Here is a 10,757-nt window from a genome sequence, read left to right as displayed (position 1 = left end):
AAAACTCACAGACATAAACAATTACAGACCTATATCACTACTCGAAGTCCCAGGAAAAATACTTGAAAAACTCATACTACAAAGACTACTCAAACACTTACACAATAACAACCTAATAAACGAAAACCAACATGGATTCACAAGAGGAAGAGGGACATACACAGCCATAGCCACACTATACGAAACAATAGCCATAAGTCAACGACACAAACACGGATGTAACATAGTATCACGAGACATAACCAAAACATTTGACAAAATATGGCACACAGGACTTAAATACAAAATACACCAAACACACCTCCCAGACATACTAACAAGGACACTCTGCAATTACCTGACAACAGACAAGCACAAATACTAATACACCAGTATACAGGAAAACCCTTCAACATATATATAGTGGAGTCCCCCAAGGAAGTATCCTTTCACCAACACTATTCAACCTCTACACACACGACACCCCCAACCCGACACACGGAGTCACACACGTACAATTTGCAGATGACCTGACACAGATAATCACATACCCAAGCAAAAAAGGCAAAAACATGTTAGCACTAAAAACAAGCAGAACAATAGAGACTATAAACACATATGAACAACAATGGAAAATACAAACACAACAAAATTCCAACTACTAAACATATCAACACAGAAACCGGCAGAAATATGGATAAAAGACACACATATACGCAAACAAAGAAACATAAAAATACTAGGATTAACACTTCGGAGCAGAGGTCTACAAACACACACAAACAACAGAAAAATACAAGCAGAAAAAACATTACAGACACTAAGACGATTCAGGAACCTTGACACCAAACTACTATTAAGACTATACAAAGTACATGTACGACCTCAACTAGAATACATATCAATAACAACAATCACATTAAAACCAAGTCAACTCCAAAAACTACAGTCAATACAAAACAAAGCACTACGATTCGCCACACACTCCATACCCCCATACCTTAACACAGTAGAACTACACATACAACATAAACTCGAACCACTTAACACAAGACTTCACAGACTAGCTTACAGAACATGGAACAGACTTACAATAACAAACCCAGAAATAGTACAAAACAGCGAAGACATAGACATAGAAAACGGACACGATCACAACTGGTGGCCTAGAGTATTCCCTATCATAAACGGTCCTCCACCCGAACCTAAATACATACTTTAAACACAAATAAACATAAAAATACATCACTATCCTTCATTGTTCTACTAACCATACTAACCCAACTAACAATATAACTACTATTATCACTAACATTACTATTGTTATTAAAAATAATAACACGTACGAAATCAATCGCACGTGATACCATACAATCAATGAGTATGGTAATAGGAGTCACTACCCTCCCCCAACATTGTAAATGTAAAACAGATCAATAAAAAAAATCACTAGCCGTCATCCCAATGGGAAAAAAATCATACTCATTGAAAGAAAGATAAAAAAATACATACATGTAGAAATTAAGACACCCCCCACCATAATAACACAAAATAAAAAATAAAAACAAATAAATAATATAAAAAAAAATATATATATATATATATATATATATATATATATATATATATATACACCCCCTTACAAATATTTCAAAAACCTATATTAGGTAAAAAAAAAAAAAAAAAAAAAAAAAAATAGTCGTATACATTTTTTGGAGAAAAAAAAACATATTAACGCCAAAAAAATAACAATAACAGCCAATAACAATCAAAAACAGCTCAAGAAGAAGAACAGACGACCCGATCCTGCGGAAGATGGACCAGCCTCCAACCAACACTAAGAATACCTTGGCATAGCTTCGCAGCAAACAATATATATATATATATATATATATAATTATGTATGACCAAAGTAGCAAGTGGGTCTGCAATTATAACTCTAACTTCCTTCCATATCCTCCTTTACTCTTTTTACACACACACACACACACACACCCTCCCCCCTCTCCTCCCTCTTACCTATCCTGTCTAGTCAAGTCTAGTCTGACTCGGACTGACTGACTGGACTTCCCAACCAAGTGCTGAAGAGGTAACAACCACGCTCGCTCCGCTCCGCTGTACCTCCATCAAGAATTCCTCCCATCAAGATCTCCCCATCACTCAACGCTGGCCTACATCCACAGTTGCTTATGCGGCACAGGTAGATATAATATTGTGACACCACAACCCCCCCGTTCTCTACCATCCTTTATTTTTTACTTTTTAAATCTCTTTTCTTGCCGTCATCATTCCACACATCATAACATAAAAACACTTACACTATGAGTGCTAAAGTCCGCCTACGGGTGGCTACAAGTACAAAACCATCCTACGAAAAAAACTTAACAACACTATGCAAGATGGAGATCCCGGTGACTAGACTGACTGAAACGGCTGACGGCTACGCAGTATTTGCTCTGAATGAAAATCACCTCCTACCCATTTTCAACCTGAAGAAAAACTCTCCCCAGAAAGAAGTTAGACTGGCTCCGATCCAAACTCCGCAACATCTAGCTCAACGCTCCGTCTTCTGCCGCGGAATCCAGCCTTGGATTGGAGATCGCACGGCGGAAGAAATCCAGACCGAATTGACTCAAAAACACACCTTCATCACCACCGCCAACGTCACCAAGCTCGGCAACAGCAACAGAATCTTAAGATCACGTTCGGAACTACGGAGGAAGCCGACGCGACCCTCTCTCAAGGGTTACGTCTATTCAACCTCGTAGTTCCCCCAGGCAACATCAGACGTGAGGAATACGTAGCGGTGCACCAATGCTACCGCTGCTATTCCTACTCCCACAACTCAAGATCATGAACCAAGAAGACCTCTGTTTGTTCAAAGTGTGCTGAGGAAGGACACGATCATCGGAGCTGCTCGACAACAAACTTCAGGTGTATCAACTGCTCGGGCAATCACGTGGCCGTCGCCCGCTCCTGCCCCGAATGGAAGAAAGCCGCCAAAACCCAACAGACCCCCACGCCATCAACAACCACAACTACCGCCGTCTCATACGCCTCAGTCACTAGGAACGACTCTCCTATCACAACACCACCCACACCCAATCATATTCACTTCTCCACTACTGTCCAACTACAAATGGTGGGCATCATTTACCAAGCTCATTTACACAACATTCAATACCCAGGTTCCTTCTCCTCAAAAATGAATGAATTATGTCAACTGAACAGCCTTCTCACAGTGAATCTAGGCGACAACCCCGACTCCTCTGCCTTATTAGGCATTCACTTCTCCAACACCCCCTCCACCACAACCCCCCTTCCGCTTCCAAGTCCAACATCTCAACCGCTACCCCCTCCACCTCAACCACAACAATATCCAAAAACAGCTCCACCGCCTCAACCACAAGCACTTCCCCGTCGGTATCAGTCCCCAAGGACTCGGCAGTCACCCCCCCACCTCCTCCTCCCCAGCCTCCTCTCCAACAGACTCGACCTCAGATAAGGACCAGTCTGACGACGACGTTCCAAAAACCATTACAGTTTACACATATCTGGATAACCCTTCAAAAGCCAACACCAAACAAAAAGACATATTAAAACAAATAGAAAAAAAAAAAAAAAAAAAACGGATACAAAATACACAACTTCAATGACCCAAAGACAAAAACTATACGACGACTGGAAACAGAACAAGCACACACCACAAATACATTTCGAAGTCATCAGTCAAGAGCAATTTGATCAGCTCCCCCCCCCCCGCACACACACAAACCAACACACGACGCAACAAGAAGAAATAAAACACAGGTAACACATAACCATGCACAGCACCCTCACCATCCTCCAGCACAACGTCTTGGCTTGGCGGCCGAGACGTTTCGAGCTCATTAACACGTACAAGCACATTAACGCAGACATCATCATTACGAATGCACACGGGTGTTCTACGGAACATCCGATCAGAATCCCCGGATACCACACACACAAAAAACACAGATGCAGAAACACACGCTGGCGTCAGCATATCAGTACAAGCACAAATAAAACATACACTCATTGACAATTTTTTTCTCTGACACACTAGTCATCACCATAGACACAACACTAGGTCCCACCACCATTGCCACTACATAATTATATTCCTCCCAGAAGGAATATTTTCCCATATCCAGATTTCATAAGACCAGCCACATTCAACCATCCCACGTACATTCTGGGCGACCTGAACGCACGTCGTCGACATTCCGAGTTAAGAGTTCGTACTAAGTAGATGTGCGTCTCCACACTCCTACTTACTGCCTTTGGTAGCCTTACTTGCGACTGCAGCCCGCCGTGGTTTTTTAAAATCAGTCAAAAGTGAGGAGTACTGCAACGTTCCACCCATTCTATCTTTCAGTGGTGGCATAGGTCAGGTCTTGCTCTTGCGTGTTCAATATAGGTGACAGTGTGGCCACTCCTTGGCTTTTTTCCCAATATCTTGGCATTTTTGCCATCAACTTGGAATCTTGGAAATAAACTTTAAAAAATGAACAAATCTTGGATTTTTTCGGCAAATTGTAGACAATTGCTTAAAATATTAGTTTAATAATAAAATTCTATTTGCCACTTAATAAAGTATGAGGTACACTATGTTAACAACAGAGGACAAATTAAGTTTTAAATTTTAATTCATGAGATTGTTGAAAAGTTAAGGCTGGAAACCACGACTTGCCAACTAAGTTGTCTTCTATGAGTTGACGCGTCCATAACACGTTCAATACGTTTCTCTCCTAGTCCGCCAGTCCTCTCTAGCTCATAAGTCGTGCGTGTGTGGTATGTGAGACCTGTTGATAGTTATTCAACCCTACATGATTTAATTAGAAATCATTATGAGTGACTCTGAAGAACCAGGGTATAGTGGTGATGTTACCGCACCAAAGAGAAAAGCGAAAGTGACGTGGTATCAGCAGGCATTTAGAAAGGAATGGATGGAGGATGATGAACTGAAAGATTGGGTACAACCAGATCCTACTGACAAATATACTGTCTTGTGTACTGTACGTAGCAGCAAACTCAAGCATTGCAATAAGTCGTCTCTGATGGCACACAAAGTTTCCATGAAGCATGGAAAGTGAACCTCTTCAGGAAAAGGAAGAGCTTTTTCAATATGACTGCAAGCAGTTTCTAATAGAATTGTGCATGCAGATGAAAAAGAGATTTCCTTTTGAAGAAAATAGCCTCATTGCTATGTTAAAGGTATGAAGCTCTTTCTACAAAGAGGGACTTGAAATCTCTTTGAAAACTTGCTGTACATTTTCCAACATTGATAAAGGAGGATGAGCTAGATTTGCTGCAAGAGCAATGGCGAGATCTTCTATATGCAAGAGACACACTTAAAGGCATAAGTTAAGTCAGTCTGCAACTGTTTTCTGGAATGATTTACTTTCAGTGAAAGATGGGAATAATAAAGAAAAGTTTAATCTTCTTGCAACATTTATGTGCAACTTATTAGCTCTGCCACACTCGTCTGCATGTATTGAAAGAAATTATTCCCAAATAAACCAAGTTAAAACTAAGCAAAGCAACAGACTACACACAAATACAGTTGCAAACCGTCTATAGGCCAAGCAAGCCATCACAAGACAAGAAGTGACTTGCCAACAGTGGGAACCATCTATTTCATTAATCAAATATGTAAAGTTGGGTCACTGTCACATGAGATATACAGAGAGGGAAGAATCCAGGAAGAAGAGTAACACAGCAACTTTATATCATAGTGAGGCCGATGATGTTGATGATGAGGAATTAGAGGAGGACCCTATGCCAGTATCCTTCTTCCTGCAATAATACCATTGTCTGTAAAGTATTTGGTGAGTAGAACTTCCTCTTCTAGCTAAATTTCCTATTTTAAATAAGCCACAATCCATTTCAAGAGCCATGTCACCTTGTTTTTTTGCAAGTATCAGTATAAAAAATAATCCTCAGATTTTCTTGGATTTTTTCGTAGGGTCATCTTGGCATTTTTACATTTTGTGAGTGGCAACACTGATAGGTGAAACGTCGTGTCCGAGAATTACGTACCCTGCAACAAGGTCTAAATATACAGGTCAGACCGTTTGAATTATTGTGCGCAGCTTCTGACGTCATTAGGCTGGGTACGTTTTCTCTTTGTGAAACACTGAAGAAAACTGTGAAACGCCAAGGAAGACAGGAACTATAATATTTTATATTATATATATATATATATATATGTATATATATATTATATATATTCATATATATAGACAGGAACTATAATATTTTATATATATATATATATTTTATATAATATTTGTCAGAATATAACTAATTGCGTGGAGCTGTGCAAGCGAAGCCAACGACCTTCCCGAACGACGCACCAGCTTCAACTGACAGCTATAGGACCCGTGAACCCCACTTTGAACAGCCAGGTGACGTTCACGGGCCCGCTGCGCCAACTCCCTCGAAATTCGGTCGGAAGTGGACCGGTAAAAGATCATTACTATATATTGATGGGAGAAATTTGTATTGAATTTTATAATTATTAAAAACTAAAATATGAAAGTTTGGATATTGTTTGTGTATTATTGCTGTAATAAACCTAAATATAACTAAAAAAAATCCTGTATATTGTTTGTTATCAAGTTCAAGAAAAGTAAAAAAAATCTTTGGTGAGCAAGTGTCCTATTTGTCACTTCTCCGGTGAGCGATTGTCCGGTGAGCAATTATCCGATGAGCAACTGTCCTACACCCAAGGAGACCAACCCTCCTTCATCGCCAGAGCCCATGGATATGAACATCGACAGTCCAACCCCACCCAGCCCAACCTCCTCCCTAGAGGACAACGAGAGCCCAGACTCCCCCTCCACGGGGCCGGCGAGCAGCAGTACCGAGGACTCAACATCCGAGGAGACAACTAGCAGCGAGGGAGAAATAGCAGTGACGTAAATCCTCCCCCACCCCATCAAGCCCCTCCTCCACTTCACACGACCGTTCCCACATCCTTCCCAAATCAACCCCCTGCCCCACCATCTACTGGAGTATGGATCAATCAGCCTAGGACCGGGCCGCCTTTAGGCTAAGGCCCGGGCAGGAGTATTATCTCCAGCAAAACTTAAAAAAAAAAAAAAAAAAAAAAAAAAAAAAATGAACGCACGTCACCACACGCTGGGTCACTCAGCTTCTAATCCCTCCGGCAGAGGACTGGACTACCTGGCCAGGAATCTCGCCGTAAGGGTGTTGGGACCTGAGTTTCCCACATACATCAGAGAACCAAACACGGCCACTACACCAGATATAATTCTTGCAAATAAACACGCAGCACACAATCACTACATCAAGCCTGGCGCACAAACAACGAGCGACCATATACCCGTAATTCTAACAATATCCACAAATCTAATACAGATACCCATTACATGCAGATACTCGCACGAAAAAGCTCGTTGGGACAGATACGCACACCACCTCAAACAATCCCGACCGTTAGACCTGGAGGGAGCCGAGGAGGAGGACATTGACCTTGCCATCACTCACACAGAACAAGCGGTGCCGCTTTGGTATGCGATCTGAACATCATAAAACTACTTTGGTATGCGATCTGACTGCTTAACGTGATCTCGCTTAATCTTAATCTATTTGGGACCTTAATCTAAGCCAGTCAGAAAATCCAGGAGATCTTAATCTATTTTGATCTCCATTTAAAGCTTTCCTAATTAGACTCGAAATTCGTATATAAGCATTTAAAGCTTTCCTAATTAGACTCGAAATTCGTATATAAGCAAGAGATATTCTCATGGAATTTAGTTCCTTTCCAATATAGTTCTGAGAAGCGGAACCCATCAAGATGTTAGCTACGGAATTTTATCAAGAAATTGCTGATGAAATTAAAGCAGTTGCTTTTTTGAGAAGACATGGTCTACTAGCTGAAGAAGAAAATGTCGCTCCTTGTCATCGCTGTGGTGGAGAAATGAAGGATGTCCAAAGAAGAAATAGAAAAGGTGAATTCACACCAGCTCTCCGTTGCAAGATGCCAAACTTATCGCTCTATTCGCTGTGGAAACAAATTTTTCCATTTCACTGATTTAAATGATAGAGTAAATTGCAAACTAACGCTCTGTCAGATTTTAGAGTTGATATTCTATTTCATTCAGGATTTACCATATGATAGTGTCCACACACTGACTGGTCGAGGAACTGAAGCTATCTGTGAGGTGTCCGGACATAATCCCTCCTGGACACAATCCCCCCGGACAAAATCCCTCCTGGACAGAATCCCCCCAAGACAATATCCCTCCTGGACAGAATCCCTCCTAGAGTATATGTTTATGTATTTTAATACATTAATGTATTTATATATTAATGTATTTTTATATATATTCTCATATAATATTTGACTATATGTAAGTATATGTTTATGTATTTCAATATATATATAAAATTTTCATATATGTTTGCAGTGAAGCAAAAACTTTTTTCACAAATGATTTATTCAAACAAGTATATAAATGTCTGTTACTGTATGCATTAGCATTTCGGTAAGGTAAGGTAAGATGTTAATTGCTTTGCATGTGATGGAATATAAGAGGAGAGCTGCTAATCTGAATAATGTGGGGGGATTTTGTCCAGCCCGCTCACTTTTGTGGAGGGATTCTGTCCAGGAGGGATATTGTCCGGAGGTATTTTGTCCGGGGGGATTGTGTCCGGGAGGGATTATGTCCCGGATCCATCTGTGATTGGTTCAATTTATGTCGTGAAATATGCTCACAAATAATTTCCGTAACAAATCGCGGAAAATTGGTTGGCACTGCAGAAGAGCCAGTTCAAATAGATGAAGCAAGATTTGCTGGACGTCGGAAATATAACAGAGGACGAATGCTGCAGGGAGATCATGCGCCAGATTCAATTGACAGTGAAGCCGATGTGGAAAACAACCGAAACCATGGAAGACGCATTGACGGGCCATGGGTATTTGGATTGAAGAAAGGGGATGACTGCAGATATTTTTATGTACAGAAAAGAGATAAAGATACGCTTATACCCATAATTCTGAGAGAAGTAGAAGAAAATTCAGTCATTCATTCGGATGAATGGCCTTCATACTCAAACTTAATTAACTTTAATTACAATCACCAGACAGTTAATCACCAAGTAAATTATGTAGACCCAGCTACTGGAGCCCATACTCAGGCAATCGAAAGGTCATGGTTAGATTCCAAAAATCGAATACTAAAAAAATTGAGAGGCGTACCTGCAAATACCTTTCAATCTCATCTTGATTATTTCTGTTGGCGAAAAATGAGGAAATCGTCTAATGATCTATTTCTTGCTTTTTTTTTTTATCAGATATTGTATCAATTAACCAATAAATAAATCACTCGCACAGAACAAGCCATACTCAGGGCAGCAAACCTCACAATCCCAAAAATAGCATACAGAACTCTCATCCACCCAACAATAAACTACAGAATACACCGTCTCCTCTTTCAAGCGAGACATATTCACGAATACATGACACGACACGGATGCTATTCCCACCACACACGAAGACTTAATCAAATCAGACATATTTTACGCGAACATTATGCCACTCAAGCAGCCCTGAGTTGGCAACAACAGATAGACCGCATGGACCTCAGTGCTGACCCGGCAGCCTTCTGGCGGTCGGTCAGGAAGCTCTCCGGCGGAAGCAAGACACGACACACACCATACATCACAGATACAAATGGCATCAGACACCACGACGTCGAAGACAAAGAACTCGCTCTACGTCAACACTGGCAGACAATCCTGACTATTTCCTCAGAGGAAAATCAGGATTTTGATCAAAACCACGAAGACCAAATAACGAGGGACATGCGACATCACACGTCCATCACCTCCCCCCTCCCCAACGCCCTCATATCCCGCCTTCCTGTGAGAGGCTGTGCAACTAGAGTCACTGTCTCGGAGGTTAAGAGTGCACTATCTCTAATGCGCAATAAAACTCCGGGCAGGACTCAAATATCTATGCCTATGCTCGCTAATGCCCCTGAAATAATAATAAAAAACTTAGCGGAAATATACAGTGCCGCACTTGCTCTAGGATACTTCCCCGACGCATTCAAATCGGCGGTTATGATTTTTATTCCCAAAACAGGCACAAACATACATTCCATCACCAACCTCCGCCCCATATCACTGCTAGAAACACATGGGAAGGTATTTGAAAAAATCCTTACCCGACGCCTCCAAACACACATTAGAACGAACAACATACATTTATAATTTGGTTGCTTTACGTCATAATTTTGCGCCTTCCGATTTGCCTTTATCTTTCTTAGTTTCGTTCTTGGTTCATTTGAACTTACCTTGGTGCACTTTACTGAGTTGGTTGACTGGATTTTCAGTAAGCCGCTTTTTATTTGAACATTTTGTTTTCGCATAATTGAGTTGTTTTCTGTCAGAAAGTTGAACCATGTCTCGTCGAGGAAGGAAAGTCCAGTACCCGTGTTCCAAATGTAGTTTGACGTGACAAGAGACCCTGTATTGCCTGTGACGTTTGTAAATCCTGGACTCACGCCGATTGTGTGCCCATGACGCAGACACTTCTCAAAGAATGGGACAAGACTGATCTCCTTTTTATCTGCCCCACGTGCATCTTTGATGAATGAATGAATAATTGGGATTTATCTAGCGTCGCAACATCAATGGTCATTGACGCCGTAGTATTTATGATTAAGAAAAGGAAGTGGTAAAAAGCTCAAGAAATAAATAAAATAAAAAAAGATTGAAATCTA

The 10,757-nt window shown here is 40.9% G+C and overlaps 1 pseudogene; it reads left to right on the top strand.

The window, feature by feature from the left end:
• Nucleotides 1-7,683: 7,683 nt before the first annotated feature.
• Nucleotides 7,684-9,190, top strand: LOC143039671 (uncharacterized; annotated as a pseudogene).
• Nucleotides 9,191-10,757: the final 1,567 nt, after the last annotated feature.

Source organism: Oratosquilla oratoria, chromosome 27, assembly GCF_046742065.1.
Source record: "Oratosquilla oratoria isolate Oo_2021 chromosome 27, ASM4674206v1, whole genome shotgun sequence".
Classification (NCBI taxonomy): domain Eukaryota; kingdom Metazoa; phylum Arthropoda; class Malacostraca; order Stomatopoda; family Squillidae; genus Oratosquilla; species Oratosquilla oratoria.
Note: the sequence above shows the minus strand (reverse complement) of the source record. Positions and strands in the feature narration are given on the sequence as shown.